This window comes from Myotis daubentonii, chromosome 15 (assembly GCF_963259705.1).
Source record: "Myotis daubentonii chromosome 15, mMyoDau2.1, whole genome shotgun sequence".
In the NCBI taxonomy this organism is placed as follows: Eukaryota; Metazoa; Chordata; class Mammalia; order Chiroptera; family Vespertilionidae; genus Myotis; species Myotis daubentonii.
This window is the reverse complement of record NC_081854.1, coordinates 28068505-28092479: the sequence shown is the minus strand read 5'-3', so window position 1 is coordinate 28092479 and position 23975 is coordinate 28068505. Positions and strand designations below refer to the sequence as shown.

The window sequence follows — 23975 nt, the reverse complement described above, 5'->3', positions numbered from 1 at the left end:
TTGGTTCCAAAAGTGACAAGGATATTGTAAGAAAAGTATAAGCCAATCTTTCCCATGAATTTAGGTATAAAAATCCTAAAACAAAACATCAATGAACTAAATCCAGCAATATAGAAAAATGATAATATATGGTGACAAGGAAGAAAAAGATGGTTTAAGTAATTGATATAATTCCACAGAGTCACAAAATGAAGGAGAAAATCATAGAATCAAATAAAAAGATGCAGAAGAATCCTATATAACAAAAGGCTAATATGCAAATTGACTGAATGGCAGAACAACTAGTCACTGTGATGTACACTGACCACCAGAGAGCAGACGCTCAATGAAGGAGTTGCCCGCTGGTGGTCAATGAATTCCCACAGGGGGAGCACCGCTCAGCCAGAAGCTGGGCTCATAGCTGGTGAGTCCAGCCGCGATGGCAGGAGCCTCTCCTGCCTCTGTGGCAGTCAGACATCCCTCAAGGACTCCTGGACTGCCAGAGGACGCAGGCCGGGTTGAGGGACCCCCCGGCGAGTGCATGAATTTCATGCGCCAGGACTCTAGTCATATAATAAGATTCAACAATTATTCATTATAAAAATTCTTAGCAAGCTATAAATAAATGGAAACTTCCCTTCATAAGATATCTAAAAATATCTAGAGAAAGTAGGCAAAATACTGAACCTCTGTCAGAAACTGGTATTGAAAAACATATATTGGCTATCACCACTTCTATTCAATATTATTCTTCAGGGTCTAAGCAATGTGGCAAGATAAGAGAATAAAACAAAGTTATAAGGATTGAAAAGAAGAAATAAAACTGTTATTACTTACAAATAATATGATGGTATATATAGGAAACCCAAAGAAACACAGACCAACTAAACTATGTAGCAAATGATTTAGAATCCTATATAATAAAAGGGTAATATGCAAGTTGACCTTAACAGCAGAACGACTGGGTATGACTGGTCACTATGACACACACTGACCACCAGGGGGAAACGCTCAATGCAGGAGATGCCCCCTGGTGGTCAGTGTGCTCCCACAGGGGGAGCTCTGCTCAGCCGCAAGCCAGGCTGATGGCTGCCAGTACAGCAGTGGTGGTGGGAGCCTCTCCCACCTCCTCAGCAGCGCTAAAGATGTCCAACTGAAGCTTAGGCCTGCTCCCTGCTGGCAAGTGGATATCCCCTGAGGGCTCCCGGGCTGCCAGAGGGATGTCTGACTGCCAGCTTAGGCCCAATCCCCCGGGGAGCGGGCCTAAGCCAGCAGGTGGTCATCCCCTGAGGGGTCCCAGACTGTGAGAGGGCACAGGCCAGGCTGAGGGACCCCCCCCGCCCCCCCCCCGCGAGTGTACAAATTTTTGTGCACCGGGCCTCTAGTGTTTTATAAACTTAGTTGTTAAGGCAGCAGCATGGCTTGGAAAGTTCAACTGTCGGTAAAATTCTATCAAACATCATCACATGCTACAGAGAAATTGTTGGTGAAAGGAAGTCAACTGAAGGGGCAAAACTTCATTATTGTCTTATTTTAAGAATTGCCACAGCCACTCCAAGCATCAGCAACCACCACCCTGATCAGTCAGTAGCCATTAACATCGAGGCAAGACCCACCAGCAAACAGATTAAGACTAGCTGAAGGTGATGCTTACCATTTTTAGCAATACGGTATTTTTAAACTAAGGTATATATATTTTTTAGACATAATGCCATTGCACACTTAATAGTCTACAGTATAGTGTAAACATAACTGGGAAACCAAAACATTCATGTGACTTGCTTTATTGCAATGTTCACTTTATTGAGGTGGTCTGGAACTGAACCTGCAATATTTCTGAGGTAAGCCTGTATTTAACTTATAATAAAGCTGAGAAATGCCAAGCAGTAAGGGATGAATGGCTTTGTTGTTGTTGTTGTTGTTGTTGTTAATCCTCACCCAGAACATATTTTTCCACTGATTTTTAGAGAGAGTGGGAGGAAGGGGGAGAGAGAGAGAGAGAGAGAGAGAGAGAGAGAAACACATCCATTGGTTGCCTCTTGCACATGCCCGACCAGTCCAGGAAGGAACCTGCTACCCAGGTACGTGCCCTTGAGCGGGAATCCAACCTGCAACCCTTCGGTGCTTGAGCTGATGCTCTAACCACTGGACACAACAGCCAAAGCAAGAGTGGCTTTTTAAATAGATGGTGCTAGATCAATTGAATGTCTTCACGGGAGAAACAGTGAATGTTGACCACTACCTCAAACACACAGAAAAATGGATTCCTGTCCTATCAGCACTCTAAATGTGAAAATTAGAATAGCAATACTTTTGGAAGAAAATATAGGAGAAGATCTACATTACCATGAGGTAAGCAAAGCTTTTTTTTTTTTAAATTTTTTTTATTGATTTCAGAGAGGAAGGGAGAGAGATAAAGAGATAGAAACATCAATGATGAGAGAGAATCATTGATCAGCTGCCTCCTTCACTCCCCCTACTGGGGCGGGGAGGGTGTTAGCCTGCAATCCGAGCATGTGACCTTGGCTGAAATCGAACCTGGGACCCTTTAGTCCTTAGGCCAATGCTCTATCCACTGAACCAAACCGGCTAGGGCAGCAAAGCTTTCTTAACTAGCACAGAAAACACAAAGAAAAAGATTGAAAAATTGGATTACATTAAAATTAGTAGGACAATAAAATATCACTACACCCCTCTCCCCTACTAGAATGGCCAAAATTAAAATGACTGACAATACCACATATTGGTGAAGCTGTGGAGTGGTGTGTGTGTCAGTTTGCTTGGGCTGCCATACCAAAGTTCCACGCGCTAAGTGGCTTAAACAACAGAAATTTGTTTCCTCACAGTTCTGGAGGTTAGAAGTCCAAGATCAAGGTATCAGCAGGGGCGGTTTCTTCTGAGGGCCCCTCCTCCGCTGGTAGATGGCCTGCTTCTCCCTGTGTCTTCCCATGGTCTTCCCTCCGTTGTGTGTGTGTCCTAATTTCCTCTTCTTATAAGGACAGTCATATTGTATTATGGGCCACCCTAATGTCCTTATTTAATCACCTCTTTGAAGATCCTATTTCCAAATATAGTCACATTCTGAAGTACTGGGGGCTAGGACCTTGACATATGAATTTTAGGACGATGCAGTTTGGCCCACAACCTGGAGTTACTGGATCTGTCCTATACTGGAAGTGTAAATTGATATAACTGGTTTGGCAACATCTATGAAAGCTGAAGAGACCCACCTCCTGTGACTTACAGGGGATTCCATTTCTAGATGTACATGAAACAGAAATGCAAGAGTATCAAAAGACATCTAAAGAATATTCATGGAGGTATTCATAATCGCCCCCAACTGGAAATGACCCAAATATCCACAATGGGTAAATGGATAGATAAATTTTGGTATATTCATAGAATATAATTCTATGAAATAAAAAAAATGAACTACCTATTGCTACTCCCAACATAGGTGAATCTCATGAACATAACGTTGAGTGGAAGAAATAAGATATTAAAGCATACATGCTGTGCATCCTATAGATTTGCATTTACATCAAGTTCAAAAATAGGCAGAGCTGCGCTGGTCAGTGTCTCAGTGGTTAGAGTGCCAGCCTGCACACCGGAGAGTCTTCGGTTCGATTCCCAGTCAAGGGCACATACCTTGGTTGCAGGTTCAATCCCCAGCCCCGGTCAGGGAGTGTTTGGGAGGCAACCAATCTATGTGTCTCTCTCACATCGATGTTTCTCTCTCTCTCTCCTCTCTGTCCCCCTCCCCCTCCCTTCTACTCTTTCTAAAAGTCAATGGAAAAAAATATCCTCCTTGGGTGAGGATAAAAAAAAGAAGTAGGCAAAACTACTCCAAGGTGTTCAGGAGGAAGTAGACAGTGACTGAGGGTCAAGAATCACAAGGGGGCTTCTGGTCCTTGATCTGGGTGCTCACCTGCACAATTTCATTGAGTCCTGTGCTTAGAAGTTGTGCAATTTTTCTCAGTGCATCGGTCCATTTAAAAAAGTAAAGTACCTCAGCCCAGCCTGATACCAGCTTGCAATTGATTTTTAAAAACCACCTTTGTCAGGACAGTTGCAATGTCCCTGTTCTCAGTCCCTGCCAGGTGGGAGGCCCTGAAGTCAAATCAGCATCGTCCCCTCTGAGCTGCTCACAGCGTTTGTAATTCATTCCCCAGCGATGGTTTGGGAAATTCCTCCCAAAGACAGGCTCCTCATGGTCAAAGGAACATTAAATGGACTATTCTTAGAAAGAGGAGCTTAGATAGGAACTGCTTGTTATTAAGGAATTGAGAAAAAGGGATGCAGGACAGAAAACAACTTGAATAAACAAGACAAGAAAAGAGCCCAGCAAATGGCCCCAGATGGTGTCTTGATCCCAGAGGAATATAAGACTCATTTTTGGCACAGATCCCTCTTAAGGGTGGAGTTTCTTTACTCCCAACTGATTAGTTAGCTGAATCTGGGCATTAGGTGTCCTGAAGCCAGCTGAGTTTGCACCTACCATTCCCAAACCCCTCTCTTCCCAGGTACCGTGGAGATGTGTAATCTAAGAGCCGGTTCCCCTCCTCTTCCTCATCCCCTCCCTGGGGCAGAGCGGAGCACCAGAGCTACAGCCTTGGGTTTCTCTAGTTCGATCTCGAGGAAACAAGTGGAGCTAACTGGAGAGTTACCCTTGGAACTCCCAAGATTTGGCATCTGTGTCCCTCATGTGATCCTGGAGGAATTCTGTATCAAAACCAGGTGTTTTTTTTCCCCCATGCTGATCTCATTTTCTGAACACCCGAGGAATCACAGGTGAGGATTTCCTCCTATGAGGTGCCTCCTTGGCCCAATGCCATGACTCTTTTGCTCTTCCAGGCTAATGAGAGCAAAATCCTGGCAGGTCTCAAGGGAGCTTTTGGAAATAGGTGTGGTGGTTACTAAACCCATGTACAAGAGAACACATTCTATTCCCAGGTGGATCCCACTCGCTCTTGTTTGGACATGTCTTGAATCGATAAGCCCCTTTGAAAAAATAATTCCCTAAGTATGCAATTTGGGTGGGTTTTACTCAAGTTTCAAATTTACAAACATCTTCCTGCAGGGACAAATTTCTTATTAAGAGAAAGGGACTTACCTTTTTCCTTAGCATGTCTGGCTGCTTCTCAGAGCCCTTGGCCTATATGTAATTCTTGAAAAGAAGGCAGGGAGAAGGGAGGAGACCATTCCCCAAGGAATGGCTGCGATGATGCCTACAATAACATGTCCTAAGAGAAAAAACGAACCTGGCAGTTTTCAGAGTAACGAGACACCTGCAGAAAGCCACTCCAGGTCATTTTGTTTTCATGGCACATTTCGGGGCTTTAGTTTTCTTAATTGGGTTCTGCAAGTGTTTGCTCCCATAAGGCCTTCCCACAGAGGCCCGCCATGAGCATCCTATTTCAACGTACGCAGTCCCACACGCAGCCTGCCTTAGACGCCTCTGCTTTTCCCCACAATATTTGCCACTTTTTAACGTAGTATTCAGTTTATCCCTTATTTCTGTCTCTAGTGGGTGGTCTGCCTCCCTGCTAGAATGGGACCCCAGGAGGGCGGGGATCGCCCCGGGTTTGTGGCCTGTGCAGCCTGAACGCCAGGGCCGTGCCTTGCACACAGTGAGCGCACAGTGAACACCTGTTGACATTTAAAAACTCAGCACCGTGATCAACCAAGGGCCAAGCCTTTTCATCTTCTTGCTCAAATGAAGCCAAAAACTTTGATTAGAAAGTCTTCGCTGTCACCCCAAAGGGTATCGTAACATTTTCCAGACACAGGGTCCGGTTGCATTATTCCTTTTCATAATATCATTTCAAGCAAATTATTAATAAATGTTAATCTTTGAATGTCAAGGCACAAGAATCTGGAAATTAAAAAAATCGTGTATGTATACATATGCACTGTACGATATAAGGCAGTTAGGGTTAATCAAGGATTCTTTAAAGACAACACATTTGTCTGTAATCACGGCATACAGTGTCTGTTTGCGGAACTCCATATGAAAAAGTCCATGTCCGATGATAATGGATGAACCTGTGTTTTGGATGCCTGGTAGGTGCCAGATACTTGGCCTGCATTGTCTCTAATTCTCCCAACAACCTTTTCAGGTGGGTATTATGATCCACATTTATAGATGAAGAAACTGAGGCCGAGAAAGGAGAAATCACGGGCCCAAGGCCACACAGAGCAGATGAGAACGAGGGTTTGCTCAACTCCAGGGTTTGTTCCCAGACACGGTGCTCATTCTCCAGAAAATAGTGCAATGTGATGTCATGTGATATTCCCATATGTCATTGGTTTCATATTTTTAGTCAACACATATGTTTTGAGTAATTGTTATGTTCCTAGCACTGTGCTGGCTTCCTTGGAGATCACTGTAAGAGGCTTGCCATCTCCCTGGGAGGTACTTATGAACCCCAGGCAGACTATGTGATGTGACGAGAGAGTGGGATCCATGGGGATGCTGTGGGAGTTCTGACCAGAGAGAACCCCCAGGGCCAGGCTGCTGCGGCCTAATCACAGGTGCACCCTTGCCTTCTCGGCCAGGCGGGGGCCACTGTCTGGGTTTGGCTGCCTGCCCCTATCTCCCCTCACAGTGCACCTCAATTCTCATGAGAAGGGACCTTTTCCCCCACCGCATGGTCTGTTGCATTCCACTGCCCCTCCGCACCCTCTGTGGAAGCTAGGGAGGCAGATTCTAGGGTGCTGATGGGGACTCAGTCCATTGCAGGCCCGTGGTCAGGACCTGGGATCTCCAGTGAATGACATAAAGATGGTGGACCATCTGCCGGCAGCAATGACTATGGCGAGAAGACCGACGCAGCCATATCTGGATTGGGCTGCTCTGGGGATGAGGCAGTGACCCAGGTCCCAGGGATCTGGGAGAGCTTCCCAGAAACCTCTTTGCAGTTTGTACAATCCTTAATTTATTGTCTCGTCTTTACTGGAAAAGTGTCTTTTCCCCTTTACTCTTTGACCTGAATTTAACATTGATGGATCTCGTTCATGAAAATCATTCTAGGGATAGTCATCACTGAGTCAGAGTGAAGCCTACATTTAGGAAATTGTTCATCTTCTCTGATGCTTTCCCCACAGGGTGAAATGTCTGCTTCTTACTTCATAAAACTGAGCAAGTTCAGTGTTTTCTTCATTCCCCTAAGTTACCTTGATAATCAGACCGGAAGCCAGCAGGAGTCATGGAGTCACGGCTTGAGCAGGGGTCTGGCGGAGGCAGCCAGGGTGTGAGGCCAGGGCCCTGGGTGTCCTGCAGGTTTTGCTCTGTGGGATGATGCAGGGAGAGGCTTTCCTATATTTTGGCTCAGAGCAAAAGATCTTATCTGCAAAGTCACAGCGCTGTGCCTCGTCCTGAAACCTTGACAGAATTAAGCCTGGGATGACCCATTTACCTGGTGAGTGCTCTACGGGGTGATGTGCTCATTCACAGTCTATTTTCAGAGCACATCTGCCCCTTTACATCCTCTGCACCCATAGTTAGTGCGCAACTGTAACTTGAATTCATCAAAGCCGATCATTCCAGTTGCTTTTTTCAACTCGGAGGTTTTTAGTATAAGTTGTCATGGGAAAATAACTCTTAATAAATCCTTTTAAGCACGGGGAACGAAGGCAATTACTGACATTTTAAGAATTATTGAAACATCTTAAAGTTTGTGATTTATGTTCTAAAGGACGTAAGTAATCCTTTTTTCTTTTTCTTACTTTTTTCTTTTTGGAAGGGCTTCAATTAATCTCAAGGACAAACATTGGGCACACAGACTGTTCAAGTCTAATTAATTATCTGGTTTTGCCCACAACAGTCACACCTTCAAAACTCTGAGGTTGTAGCTAATCATCTGAAATTCTCCCACACTGAAATAATTGCACACGCCCTTTTGGGCAATGACAGATATATGTACAGGGTGAATTACAAGAAGGGAAGGCACACCCCCAGAGGGAAATCAAGTTTTGTTTGTTGGTGACTCATCAATGTAGCCATGAATTAAATACTCAATATCTGATGTAAAACATTAAAATCCCGAGGTAGGATCTTGAAGCAAAAATACCTGAGTTGTTTTAACCAATTTCATTAATAGTTTTGTAGCATAAATTAGATTAGAAATCCCACAGCTGCAAAGAGCAATAGTGGAAAGATCCCAGGGATGGTGTGGCTCCGGAGTCCATGGGTGAGCAAAGCCAGGGAGGCTGAGGAAGGGGGCTTCTTTCAGTTTATGATCAACAGGAAGCTGAAGGCCGGTCAGCTTCGGCCGCTGGGGAGGTCCACCCACACCGAACGACATTCACCTGGATTGTTTACTGCACTAAAGCATGCATCCAAAAAATGAGCACACATTATGACTCAAACTTGCATTTAATTTTTTAAAAAACACTGTATTTTTCCTTGCATTGATAAACTTTAAAAAATAAGATAAGATAGAAATACTTTACCTTGAAGCCTCTCTTGGAAAAGCTACTTAGGGTACCCGTGGCAAAGCCAAGGATAGAATATGGCAGCCACACATCAATCATTGTTGAGAGCCAAACCCTCTCCATTTCCCCCACACAAGGACGCATTGTAGCAGGTTTTAAAAAACACCGGAAGCCTTATCAGAGTCACCGTTGAGTGGTATGTAGGTCTGGAGTACAAACATAAACTAAGTGTTAGAACAGGCCAGGACATGCCACAGGCACCATCAGACTCGTCTTTTCTTTGGCACAGAAGTTTGGAATTCATTGCCCCGAGGGAAAAAACTGCTTATCAATCCAACCCTGGACACCAACACCGGCGGCAGCTCAGAGCTCATCTCCACGTGGGTCTCAAATGGTTTCTAAAAGGCAAGAGACCCTTCCTTGTGAGGCTCAGGCGCTGTCGCCAACGGTGCACCTTCCGGCCCTCGTTCCCACGGGTGCCTGCTGGAATCAAGAGAAGCTGGCTCCTTCGGAGGATGCCCCCTGCGAGTTAAGGGAGAGGGGAGCAGCCAAATTACAGTAAGGCCTTACTTTACACAACAGCTGGGCAGTGCAGTGACTTCACCTTGATTATCATTGGTCTTTTGATGAAAATCAAGTGTTTGGGTTTGAATGTGTGAGACTAACTGCAGTGTTGTCAACCTGTGGCTGTCTAGGGCGGATCTCCCCTTTTCCAGGGCTGGGTGGGCCAGGCAAACTGCGTTGACAGTGGGTGTCCCCAGCTCAGAGGCCCCACCAGCACCACGCCCTTCTGATGAGGGGCCAAGGCAGCAGCAGCTGCTCACTCCATCTTTGAGTTGTTCCACAAGTTCGAGAAAGTCTGCCTCCTGACTTTCTTTTCAGTGATCAGAAAAAGAAAATCACACTAAGGAACCAATTGCTGACGGAGGGTTAATTTGTGGGAAGCCCTGGTTATCCTGGCATAAATAGCAGCAAAAAGTAAAATAAAATAAAATAAAAATAAATTGGAGTGAATCTACTTAAAACAGGAACCAAAATTATAGTGTAGTGAAATAAAAAATGATTGGGGCTTTGCCTTGAAAATTAAACAAGCATTATAAAAAGTCAATTTTATACTTCAGAAAACTTGGTTATAATTGCAATTATGCTTAATTCTTAAAATGAACAAAGAATTCAGTCAGACATTGATGGAAGATGTTCTGTTTATGGTGTGTGATGATATTCTATAGATTTCCCGGTAGGCTGTTATGGTGTGATGACAAAGAGGACCACTTTATTAATTTTCCCAGGAACCTCCCTTGCTACTTAACCCCTCTTTCATATCATCCATTGATTTCCCTTCCTCAGTTGTTGAATCTTGCCCTAGCTACTTCTGTCAATGGCTCTGCTTGTGATACAAGCAATTAGTATGACTTTCACAGACTGTGTGAAATCTGGCCTTTTGGGCAATTTCATTTCATGGTAGATCCATTGCAGGTGTATCTCATTTCATTGCCAAGAAAAGACTGATGCCTCAAAGTGATCACATACATGAAAGGCACGATGACTTCCCTCTTGGGTCAGGAGATGTATAAGTGAGGGTTAATTTTAACCATGGCCAATTCATTAATCATGGCCATTCATATTTTCATGTTATGATTACCTTGTATTCCCTGAACAACTTTGTAAATACCAGGCTTCAGATTTTTAAAAATCTCCTTTTACTTCCAAGAATGGTATGATTCTCCATTTATTCTTTTCCAATCATACAAGCCTTTAAAACCTGCGACAGCAGGGCAGGCGTCTTGTCCCTCTCCCGGCTGCAGCCAGGCTGGTCCCCATTCCTTTCTTGCGAGCTCATTTGTGCCTGGCTGGTTCCCATTTCTCTCTCCTCAGTGTTGAGTGTCTGAGCCTTTATGGCATGATGGCATGAGGGTGTGACGACAATTTGCATATTAGCTCTTTATTATATAGGATTGTTTTTAAAATCAGTTTAGGAAATACAAAAGAAATACAAAGTTATATACTGTCTTTTGGGATTACTATATAATTACCATTATCAGTGGTGTGTGTGTGCGCATGTGTATGTGTATGTGTGTGTATTCAAATTACTGTTTGGGTCACTTGCTTTCTGTATGAATATTTTTTGTCAGACAGGTGTGCTATCAACAAATTCTCTCAGGTTTTGTTTATCTGGGAATGTCTTTATTTTTAAAAGCTAATTTTATTGGATGTAAGATTTTTTTTTTTATATTTTATTGAGTTTCCACAGAGAGGAAAGGAGACAGATAGAGAGCCAGAAACATCGATGAGAGAGAAACATCGACCAGCTGCCTCCTGCACACACCCCACTGGGGACGTGCCCGCAACCAAGGCACATGCCCCTGACCGGAATCGAACCCGGGACCCCCCAGTCCGCAGGCCGACGCTCTATCCACTGAGCCAAACGGTCTCGGCCGGATGTAAGATTTTTATTTGACAATATTTTACTTTCAACACTTTGAATATACCATCCCAGTGGCTTCTGGCCTCCATTGTTTCTGATGAAAAATCTGCTGTTAATCTTACTAGGGACTCTTTGTATCTGATGAATTGTTTTCTTTTGCTGCTTTCATAATTTTATCTTGTCTTAACTTGCAACATTTTCACTATAATGTGTCTGAGTATGGATCTATTTGTTTATCATACTTGAAGTTTGTTGAGCTTCTTGATTATATATGCCAATGTGTGTGTTTTTTTATTAAGTTTGGAAAATTTTAGCCATTGTTGCTTCAAATACTTTTAATGTCCCTTTTCTCCTCTATTTTTGCTAATTCCATTATGCATATTTTGGTGCATATAATGGTGTTTCACATTTTTCTGAGGCTCTGTTCATTTCTTTTCTTTTTGTACTCTCGATACTTTTGATTGGAGAACCTATATTGATCTATCTTCAATTTCACTAAATTTACTTCTGCCAACTCAAATCTTCTGTTGAATCTCTCTAGTAAAGTTTTTATTTTGATTTTTGTACTTTTCAACTCCCAAATTTCTATGTGTTGCTGTTAAGTAATTTTTAAAAAATATGTTTTTATTGATATTGAGAGAGAGAGGAAGAGGGAGGGAGAGAGAAACATCCACGTGAGAAAGAAACATTGATCGGCTGCCTCCTGCACACAGCCCCTACTAGGGATCAAACCCAAAACTGGGGCATATGCCCTGACTGGGAATCGAACCAGTGACCTCCTGGTGTATGGGCCGATGCTCAACCACTGAGCCACACTGGCCAAGCTGTTTAAGTAATGTTATCTCTTTCTTTATGTTCTCTATTTGATGCAACATTGTTATCATACTTTTCTTTAATTCTTTTTTTTAAAAATACGTTTTTATTTATTTGTTTTTTAGAGAGAGAGGAAGGGAGACAGAGAGACAGAAACATCGATGAGAGAGGAACATCACGGATTGGCTGCCTCCTGCACGGCCTTTACTGGGGATTGAGCCTGCAACTGAGGTACATGCCCTTGACCAGAATCGAACCTGGGGCCTTTCAGTCTGAAGGCTGGTGATCTGTCCCCTGAGCCACACCGGCCAGGGCTTTTTAATTCTTTAAGCATGGTTTCCGTAGTTCACTGAACATATTTATAGCAGCTGCTTTCAAGTTTTTGTCGGCTGTTGAACCGTATGGGCTCCTTCAATTCTGTCTTTAAATATATTGATCTCTTTGACTTGTCAAAGAATAAGACGTATATTAAAGTATTTCATTAAAAATATGGTTTTGTATATTTCCCCTTACATTTATAGCTTTTACCTTTATAAATTTTGATACTGTTATTAGGCACATAAAGGTTTTTTACTATTATGATGTTATTGAATATTGAGCAGCTACAAATTAATATTTATAAAATATGAATTAGAAATAATGATATAACAAATATATACCTATCAAATTTAATAAAAAGGACATTATCACTAATTGCTTTACTTTTCATTTTGAAAAATGAATTTGGACGATTTATACTATCAGATATAAAAACATTATGTTACTGTAAAATGTCAGTGTGGTATTAGCACAAGGGTAGACAAATAGACTAATGGAACAGAACAGAGAGTCTAGAAATAGATCCATACATATATCGACACTTACTTTATAATAAAAGTGACAAATGCAGAGCAGTAGATGTGATTTGTAAAAGCTCTTATATTAATAGTAACCCTGTGTGTGTTATATATGTTATAAATATTTTCTCCCAGTTTGTAGTTTATCCTAAACTTTTTCCTTTTTGAGTCATGCAGATTTTTTTTTTTAATCTGTATGTGGCCAAGTCTGTTAATATTTTCTTTTGGGGATTCTAGGTCTCATGAATTGTTTAGGAGGACCTTCCCCAATTCCAGTTTATAAAAAATGTTTCTTCTAGTGATTTAAAAAATTATTTTATACTTAGATCCCTCACTCATCTAGAACTTATATTCATGAATAGTGTGTGGTAGGCATTTAACAAATAGCAACTGTCACATTTATTAACGGATCCTTTCTTTCCCCACGTAATTTAAAAGGCCACATTCTAAATTCCCTCATACAACTATCTCTGCTTTGGGGCTTTCTATTCTGTTCTCCTGGTTTATTTGTAAAACTCGGCCCAATATCATACTGTTTGAATAGCTATAACTGAATACTATATTTGATTTCTGGAAGGACAAGTGTTTAAGTAATCTTTAAGTACTCTGAGTCCAGATGGAGTGGCCTAGGGATGCACAGGCTGGGGTCAGGTAGAGCACCTAGATCTGATTCTAAAGAAATGTCTTTTGAGCTTGGCTCCATAGAAACAACCACAAAAGCACACTGGGCAGAACGATACTCTCCAGCTTCCACTGGGCCCCATGCTGCTCTGAAGTTTCACTTTTCCAGATAATTTTCTCTTTTCTAATTGTCTTAGCTCCAATTCCACACGTAAACAGCTCCATGAAGCACCATCTCTTCATTTACTGCTCTAGCATGGGCTTCCCTTCCATTTTACAGAGTAAAAACAAACCATAACACGGAAACTTCTCATGTTCCTAGTGGCGAAGCTACAAATTAGCACCTAAACCCATCCTTTCCTCTTTCCTTCCTATTAAAATGGAAGGAGAGTTCCCCTCCCAAGTTCTATTAAGTGGGATCTGGCCCTATCCCCTAAGGGAATAGTTATTTTTTGTCCTATCTGTGTTTGAACATGCCTATCACTCTCACTTTAACACACACACACACACACACACACACACACACACACACACACACACACACCCTCTCTCTTTTACTCCAGATTTCCCTGACATCTCCTCTTGTTTAAAGTCAAATCTAGAAAAAAATTGTTTAAACTCATGATTTATTCTCTTCCCACTTATTTCTTAGGCTACTATAAAGGTAACCTGTCACTTCCTTATTGTTAAATCTTTACTAATATTCCTCCCTTTGATCTTGCCCTCCTTCAATCTGTGTCTCACTGTAGTGGCCAGAATCATCCTTTAAGATGCAAATTTGGACATATAAGTTCCCTCATTCAGAAGCTCTCATGATTTTTTTTATTGACCTCAAGATAAGATCCAAACTCCTTGACAAGTCTCCATCTTAAGTCTCCTCAATCTCCTCAGCCCTCTCCGACCACAAACTCTGATGATACCATGCTAGTCACTATGTCCCTGACTTCTTCCCCGGTTTTATTTTCTCTTTGGCCTGGCTAACTCATACTTACTGTAGTACGCCAGCAAGAAGATGGGGAGCCCTTTTTGACCAGCACGCCAAGACTAGATGAAGCACCCCTACATTGTGTTTCCCTGGCACCAGGTATTCATCCAGATCTCATGCAGCCCATATCACACTTTTCACTTGTGTCTGTCTTCAGCTGGACTGAAAACTCTTGAGAGCAGGAATAATGTCTTAATCGCCATACAACCCCAACATTAAGCAAAGTGTCTAGCATATAGCAGACGGTGTATAGATATGAAATGAATGAATAAATAGCTCAGCATCATCTGTGACTTTTGTAACTGAAGAAGGCTGTTTATTTTGTGGTAAATAAAATCATAAAATATATCATCTTAACCATTTTTTAAGTTCATGTTCAGTAGTATTAGGTATATTTACATGTTGTAAAACAGATCTCTGGAACTTTATGTCTTGCAGAACTAGAACAATAATTACTTTTCCCCTACCCCCAGCCTTAGCCACCATTCAGCTGTCTATATCTATGAAGTAACTACTTAGATACCTCATATAATGGGATTATACAGTGTTTGTCATTTTGACTGCTTATTGAACTTAGCACAGCATTCTCCTTTTTGAAGGCTGCATAGCATCCCATTGTATGTATACGCTGTTTTGCTTACCCATTTGGGATGATGGACATTTGGGATGCTTCCACCCATTGGTGACTTTTTCATGATTTTCTGTATGACTATTGTTATTGTTGTTGTTGTTAATCCTCACTTGACGATATTTTTTCCATCGATTTTTAGGGAGAGTGGAAGAGAGAGGGAAAGACAGAGAGAAACATCAATGTGAGAGAAACACATTGATTGGTTGTCTCTTGCGCAAGTCCTGACCAGGGCCCAGGTTGGGGAGGAGCCTGCAACACAGGCACCGGCCCTTGACTGGAATCAAACCCCGGACCCTTTGGTCTGCAGGCCGATGTTCTATTCACTGAGCCAAACCGGCTAGGGCTTAATATATATATATATATATATATATATATATATATATATATATATAGATTTCAGAGAGGAAGGGGAAGAGAGAGAGAGAGAGAGAGAGAGAGAGAGAGAGAGAGAGAGAGAGAAACATCAATGATGAGAGAGAACCATTGATCAGCTGGCTCCAGCATACCACCCCACTGGGGATTGAGCCCAAAGCCAGGGCATGTGCCCTGATGGGAATGGAACCATGACCTTGTGGTTCATAGGTTGATGCTCAACCACTGAACCACACCAGCCAGGTAATTTTCTATGATATTATAATTCTCATTTTTCACAAGCTTCTAATTCTACAATATTTAAATACAGTATTACAGATGCAAATATATGCTTTCTAGAGATATGAAAGGCTTTTTAAAACACTAGAGGCCTGATGCATGAAATTCGTGCAGCCCTGGCTCGTCCAGAAGGTTGGAAGGTTATCTGGAAGGTCATCCAGACAGTTTTTCTGCTGTTCAGCCTTCCGGTCTAATTAGCATGTTACCATTTTATTATTATAGATAAGCTTCTGTTGCTATTAAATAGTTATCCACACTTATTCTAAAAAAACTCTTGCCATTAAAATGTATGTATTTTAATATATATTTTATTGTATAAATCCTCATTTAAAAGGAAATATGTGTAGGATTTGGTACAAGTTTAATTTATACAGAAGAATGAATCTAATCAGATCACTTTTTAAACTTAGGAGTATAATATTCTACATTAGAGGCTCAGTGCATGAATTCGAGCACGGGTGGGGTCCGGCTAGCCCGGCTGGATAGGGGCCAATCTGGCTGGGCTGGCAGGGGGAGGGGATGAGGGAAGTTGGCCAGCTGGCCCCGCCCCCCATCAGTGGGGGGGCTTGGTGGGAGGGAAGGGTCGCAGGCCATTGGCCAGCCAGCCCTGCCCCCTGGTCAAACTCCTGGTCGAACTCTTGGTTGAGGGGACAATTTGCATATTAACTTTTATTATATAGGATAACATGTTATGTATCTCTTCCAAAGCTAAGTATATTTCTTTTTTAAAGAAGGAAGAACACAACTGATTTTGGTTTTGTTCAGAATGTCCAAACCTGTAGGGAATTTTTACGAGTGTATTTGAGCCAAACTGACAACACACCAGGAAACAAGATCTCAAATGCTCTGGAGAATGACAGTTTCGCAGTTCTTTTTATAAATTTGGAATTAAGAAGGGAACATAAGGAAGATTGCATGAAGGTGGGAGAGAAAGCAAGGTGGGGAAATCTCTATTATTGGGTAAAAGATAGTTAACAAGATCATGGCTTCCTTATGCCTCTGAGAGGTCTGAAAAAGATTACTCTGGCATTTCAAAGGTGTGCTAGCCAAGAGGCGAAAGAACAATGGACAGGGTTTGTTTAATTAAGATAAACCTTTTACTAAAGAAATTATAAGCGTGGGGTGTGACTACTCACCATGACCTGTCCAGTTAGGAATTTGTGATCAGATTACTCTGTGAGGTTACTTTCAGTCACTGATTTATGAAGGAGCCCCTTTTCATTCACGGTTCAAATAACAGGCAGCCCAAGGAGACATTTTTAATCAACACCTGAGAGCAGGTGGGGTGGATAGAGTTCTATGCACTAATGGTCAAATTATAGTGCAATCCGTACAAATAGGCACTCAGCTCCTAGAGGGATAAGAAGACTAAAGAAAAAAAGGTGTCAAAAAATCCAATAATAGTCCTAGTCATAATCCTGTTACTTTTAAGGCAGTAACTTATGTTAGGCATATTTTTTCCTGTTAATTTTGAGAATTTGTTCACCACTGGTTGAGGCTCATTCCAATGGACATTTAGGTGAATTCTCTCTTTTTTTCCTGCTATTGTAAACAATGATATAATGTACTTCCTTATATGTTTTGTATTATGATCTTCTTAAAATAAGTGACTGAAATGGAATAGGTGGGTCAAAGGGTATGCACACTTCTAGGGTTTTTATTGCAAATTGCCAAGTAATCTTTCAGAAAAGCTTTCACCAAACTACTCTCCCACTGATCATATAGGAATTGCCAATTTCCTTACCTTCTCACTAATGCCATTAACTAACATTCTCTTTGATTTATAGTCATAGACAAAATATAGCATCTCATTGATTTAATTGTATGTCTTTAATAATAACATTTTTACATGTCCCAGGCCATTAATGTTTCTTTGTAAAAATGCTTGTTCATGTGCCTTGACCATTTTTTTAAAATTGCTTTGAGAGAGAGAGGAAGGGAGAGGAACAGAGATAAATATCGATGTGAGAAACATTGATTGGTTGCCTCCAGTACACACTCCAAATGGGGATTGAACCCACAACCTGGGTATGAGCCCTTACCAGGAATAGAACCTGTGACCTTTCGGTGTATGGGACAATGCTCCAACCAAATGAGCCACACTGGCCAGAGCCATTAACATTCTCTTTGATGAAATATAGGATCTCATTGATTTAATTGTATGTCTTTAATAATAACATTTTTACATGTCCCAGGCCATTAATGTTTCTTTGTAAAAATGCTTGTTCATGTGCCTTGACCTTTTTTTTTTCTCAAAATATACTTTATTGGTTTTTTACAGAGAGGAAGGGAGAGGGATAGAGAGTTAGAAACATCGATGAGAGAGAAACATTGATCAGCTGCCTCCTGCACACCCCCTACTGGGGATATGCCCGCAACCAAGGTACATGCCCTTGACCGGAATCAAACCTGGGACCCTTCAGTCCGCAGGCTGACGCTCCATCCACTGAGCCAAACCGGTTAGTAGGGCTGCCTTGACCTTTTTAATATTGTGCTCGTCATCTTTTGATTACTGATTTTTAAGCGTTTCTTGTATGATAAGGATATTCATACTTTGTAATATGCTGCAAATATTTTTGCAGTTTCTCATTTGTTAATGATTTTATTTATGTGTATTTTTACATCCAAAAATTTCAAAAGTTTATGTGATCAACTCTAGCCATTGTTTCTTTTGTCTTTTTGATTTGGAAGTCAAGCTTAAGTAACCGCTGAGTGGCACGTTCCTATCCCATAGGGGAGCAACTTGCTAACGTTTGGGGCAAGAGTGAGGTGCTAAGGAGGGAAACGTTTCCTACTGCATTGTGTGCAGGAGACTCTCACCTGCTGCAGGCCATAACCAGCGGGACCTGCCCAGGAACACAAAGCACGGTGCAGGGGTGAGGGAGGCATACCTGTCCCTTCTGCACGAGGGCTGCTTCCATGCCCAAAGCCCCAGCAGTGGCTGATCTGACCACGGAACAAGGATCAACATTGGGAAATTAACATGACACAACACTGTCAACAAATCTAAAGACCCAATCTGATGCTCTCCAGTTTACCCTTAGTGTCTTTTTACAGTAATCCAGAAGCCAGTCTAACATCCTGAGTTGCCTTTAATCATCATGTCTCCTTAGTCTCCTCCACTCCAAGACAATTTCTGATGTTTCTTTGTCTTTAAGGCCCTTAATATTTTTGAAGAATACTGGTCAGTTATTTCATAGAATGTTCCTCCGTTTGCGTTTATCCGATACTTTCTCATGATTAGCTTGAGGTCATACATTTGGCAAGGATGCCACAGGAATCATGTGCGTTTCTCCGTGCATCATAACAGGGGTCACGATGTCTAGATATGTCATATTCCTGCTGATGTTTACTTTGAGCACTTGGTTACAGTGGTATCTCCCAGGTTTCTCCACTGTACTGACGTTATTATTATTTTTCCCATTGTAATTGGTAAGTATCTTGTGAGGAGACACTTTGAGAATATGTAAATATCCTACTTTTCATTGTACTTTCGCCCATTGGTTTTAACATTCATGCTTGCAACAGTTATCACTGCAGTGTTATCCAAAGATGATTTGCTAGTTTAATCATTTTTTCTACATTTATTAATTGGAAATTGCCAGAAGGAAGAGCTGTTTTTTCTCTGGCATTTATTTGTTTATTTATTTATTTATGATAGTATGATATATATATATATATATATACACACATACATATATACATATATGTATATATGTACATATATATTTATATGTATATATAAATTATATATATATTATATATAATATATATTTATTTTATTCTGCAAGCTATCAGTCATTAACTATTATTTATTTTGTTACTCCAATTGCCCCAGATCTAGCCATTGGGAACGTCTCCCAAGTAACTTCTATGTTCTTTTTCTATGTATCCCCAACATTTTCTGAGCATTTCTTTACCTTTTGGCACCAGAAGACAGCCAGATTCTTGTCTTTTCCCTGCCCAGTGCTGGAAATCAACCAGCTCTCTAATGAGCCCTGGTTCCTTTCATTGTAGAGAGTCCTTCAGAAACCATGATATGGTCTCTTGGTGGAACCATTGCTTCTGGGTTGTCACTGCATCTAGGTCCTCTCAGTGGACACATATATATATGTACACTCTCTCACACACCTACACACATCCATCTATTTCTCTACCAGTCTGTGCATATATTACAAACCACATTCATTCTGATAACCTCTGATTCCAGTCCAACACCACAGGATTCATTTTAGTCTTCCTCTTTCCTTATTGGTAATTCCTTTCGCCAACAAGAAGAAACTTGCCGTTATTATCCAAATGTATTTACTTATTTGCTCAATCTTAACACATACATAAGATAGTTTCAGAATTGCTACCATAACCACGTAACGCCCAGTTGGTGTTAACTATTTCGGAGGTGTGTGAAACCTTATCATGGTTCTCAGAGTCAAAGCTACACAAAAAGTTGCACTCACAGAGGTCTCACTCTTCCCTCATCCCTTCCACCCTCTTCCCACTCCCCATTCCTTTTTTTAAAAAATATTTTTATTGATTTCAGAGAGGAGAGAGAGAGATAACAACATCAATGATGAGAGAGAATCATCGATTGACTGCCTCCTGCACGCCCCCCACTGGGAATCGGGCCCACCTTGGGGATCGGGCCCACAACCCGGGCATGTGCCCTTGACTGGAATTGAACCTGGGACCCTTCAGTCCGAAGGCTGATGCTCTATCCACTGAGCCAAACCAGCTAGGGCTCCCCATTCTTTTTTACCCAACTCTCTTCCAACCCGTGTAGGTAACCAGTCTCCTTAATTTCTGGTTTATTTTTTCTGTATTTCTTTTGCAAGAAGGATTCCCTGTCCAATCTTGATGGTAAGTGGACAAGTGCAATGGCCAAGGCCTTAAGGATGAAGTTGCAATTTGATGTGTATGCTATTTTGTTGTATTGACAACAAGCTTCAAAACTTCACGTCAAATTTGCTGAAGGTGTTAACATCATAGATATTTTTACGCTTAAAAATGTCGGATTTTGTGCCCAAAAAAAGAGCATTTGCGGGAAGTTTTAATTCATTACTTTATTTTGAAGAAAAGTGCTGCTGAAAGTTATCTTATACTTCGGGAAGCTCATGGTGAACATTCTCCATCTCAAGATACTTGTGAACGCTGGTTTAAATGCTTCAAAAGTGATGATTTCGATGTAAAAGACAAAGAACGTCCAGGTTAACCGAAAAAGTTTGAAGACCAATAATTACAAGCATTATTGGATGAAGATGCGTGTCAAACTCAAAAACAACTTGCAGAAAGATTAAACGTTGCTCAGCAAACAATTTCCGATCATTTACAAGCAATGGGAAAGATTTTAAAGGAAGGAAAATGGGTGCCACATCAACTGAACGGAAGACAAATGGGAAACTGAAAAGGCACCAGGAAAATGTTGCTTCAATGGCACGAAAGAAAGTCATTTTTGCATCGACTTGTGACTGGTGATGAAAAGTGGATTTATTTTGAGAATCCCAAACGCACAGAATCATGGGTTGATCCAGGTCAACCATCAACATCGACTGCAAGGCCAAATTGCTTTGGAAAGAAGACAATGCTCTGCGTTTGGTGGTATCAGGAAGGTGTGGTGTATTATGAGCTTCTAATACCAGGTGAAACCGTTAATACTGATCGCCACTGACAACAAATCATCAATTTGAACTACGCTTTGTTCATAAAACGACCAGAATGGGCCAGAAGACATGCAAAGTAATTTTGCTTCATGATGACGCACCGTCACACACTTCAAAACCAGTTAAAGACATGTTAAAAGCTCTTGCCTGTGAAGTATTAACCCACCCGCCGTATTCACCACACCTTGCTCCTTCAGGTTACCACTTGTTCCGATCAATGGCACATGCACTTTCTGAGCAGCACTTCAAAATGTATGAAGAAGTAGAAAATTGGGTCTCTGAATGGTTTGCCTCAAAACAAGGAAAGTTCTATTGGGACAGTATCCACAAACTACCTGAAAGAGGGAGGAAATGTGTAGCTAGTGATGGACATTACTTTGAATAAAGCACTTTTGATGTTTCTCTTTAAATATTGTGTTTTCTTTTATTACAAAATCTGCATTATTAACCGGTACACTTGGTATATATCACAAACAAACAAACAAACAAACAAACAACAAACCCTCCAAACCCACCCTCTTTTATTGTCAGTTTTGTTCTTCATAGGCACTGGAATAATTTGAATTACAATAATTCTGTAACAGGTAATCAGTGCTTATTCAGTGAAGATATAAGAATAAGACCCTTCTGGGCCCACAAAAGATACAGATGACCTCTCCTGATGTGCACAGATGCCACACCCCTCTTAGGTGCACAGATGACATGTACCTATCCTTGTATGCACAGACTATAGGCACTAGCCTCTAATGCACAGGTGAGGCAGCAACGAGCTGTACCTATCTTCATCTGCTCACACAGCACACAGCGATTCTCCTGCGCACAGATGTACTGTTATTATTCGTAAGTGCACAGATCGTATGTCTTAACTCATGGGATCACAAAAATCTGACACATGGAAAAGTGTTGTATAATGGACATTCACCGTTATTTGCTAACTGTTCAAGTCTAAACTATGTCAGATTTTTCTCTTTCATGACTAGGGCCCACTTATGAAATTTGGGGATGTCCTAAGACAACCATCTAGCATCTTAGCTATTATGATTCCAATAGTGGTTCCACAGGCAAAATTGAAGGTTTAAATATTGCCCTCAAGGATGGGGATCATATCACATGTGAAAGAACAAATCAATCAGCAGAGTGACTAAGGCTCCGTCAGTGACGACAGTGTGGTCTGACATTTGAAATGGGTATTGATGGATTTGTCTGCTTAGCACCCCCTTTTCTGGGGAGTGCTTCTGCCATCGCCTCCATAGCTGGTAGGTTAGTACATCATGACATGCTCCCAGCCATTCAATCATTCCAGGTAGGAGCATTTAACCCAGCCGACCCAATCCCAGAGTCTTTGCCTAGCAGTGGCTCTCAACCTTCCCAATGCCGCAACCCTTTGATACAGTTCCTCATGTTGTAGTGACCTCCAACCATAAAATTATTTTCGTTGCTACTCCATAACTGTAATTTTGCTACTGTATGAATCGTAATGTAAATATCTGATATGCAGAATGTATTTTCAGGGGTCGCCACCCACAGGTTGAGAACCGCTGGAAGGACTATGTAACAAGAACTAAAAAGAGAGTTAGCCTTTATTTAGTCAGGGGTCATGTGAAGAAAGTTTGTGTGCAGGCAGAAAGAATAATGAAACCAATAGGCACACAAACACCTGCACACACAGACGAACATGAAGACACTTGAGCCTTTGAGTTCGTGGTCCTGATTGCCTCCTGGGTATTTCATGAAGTGCGTCTTAAAATCTTTGACCAAGTCCTTCTTTATGCTAACTCTAGTCAGGGATGGTTTTCAGTTACTTCTAGTCAAAAGTGTCCTACTAATGACTGACAACTAGTTATATTATTGCTCATGTACCACAATAAATATCTACTGAGACTCAAAACGGACAGATATCTCAGTTCTCAAAATATTATGGATACGTTTCAGATCTCCTGTGAAAGGTGGTTAATTGGGTATATTAATTTTTCTGAAGTTTTCCAAATACACATTTATGCTAAATATTTAAGACACACTGAAGATAAAGTCAGATTTGTATAATACACTTTTATTGATCCGGCTTTCAAACAAGAGATTTCAAATTACAAAATTTTCCCTCCACTCTATGGAAATAAGTGAAATGATGAGTCATTCTGCCAAGTGTGCTTCTATGGCTATCATTGTTTACCTTTAGTTGCAGCCCCTTTTAATCTTTACTTTTTAATCTTTACTTTTGCAAATGTTTTATCATCTCTTTCCCGATTCCTCGAAACAGTCTTATGCGGAGAGCTGGTTGGTCCCTATGGCCTGGGCGATGAAGAAACGTTTCCTCTTTCAAAGACTCTACTGTTTGGACGATAAGAATTGCTAAAGAGGAAGCAATCAAACCCATCGTGAGGGCTCCGTTCTCCCGGGCGCGCTTCCTGGTGTAAAGACGCTCTCAGATCCTCCAGTGAATTGACTTCGATAAAGTGGACTGCCATTCATTTTTTGAGATCTCGTCTCTCAATCTGTTCCCCTTCAGATACGACACCGAAATCCTCGTGAAACGTCAATTCGTTTCTCCCAACAACGAACCACAGTCTGCAGCGGTCACCAAGGTGACATCCACACTAATCTTACGCCGGGACAATTTTGCTTCATTTATTTTTCAAGTCCGAAGTTGCCTTCACTGCCTTGAGGTCCAGGACTTCTCTCCAGGCTCCACCCGAGGGGCGCGGGCCCTGGGCGGTCTGGCGTCGGCAGCGCCCACGTCCCAGGAGGGGAGTCTGCTGGGCGGTTCTGGGGCTGTCCCCGCAGGGGCGCTGAGGGGGGACTGCGGGGGTGGGGGGTGGGGTGGGGTACTGCCGGAGGACGCGGTGAAAGCAAAACAGAGCTCGGTGATTCAGTCACCTCAGGACATCGTGTTTTCCAAAGAGAACGCTGCCTGCGCAAAGCTACGCTTCTCCAACTTCCACAG

General features: G+C 41.7%; 1 protein-coding gene across 5 annotated transcripts in view; it reads right to left on the bottom strand.

Moving 5' to 3' along the window:
- Positions 1 to 23975, bottom strand: part of LOC132217058 (xaa-Pro dipeptidase) — a 467255-nt gene that overhangs the window by 311371 nt on the left and 131909 nt on the right. The gene's annotated exons all lie outside the window — the stretch shown is intronic.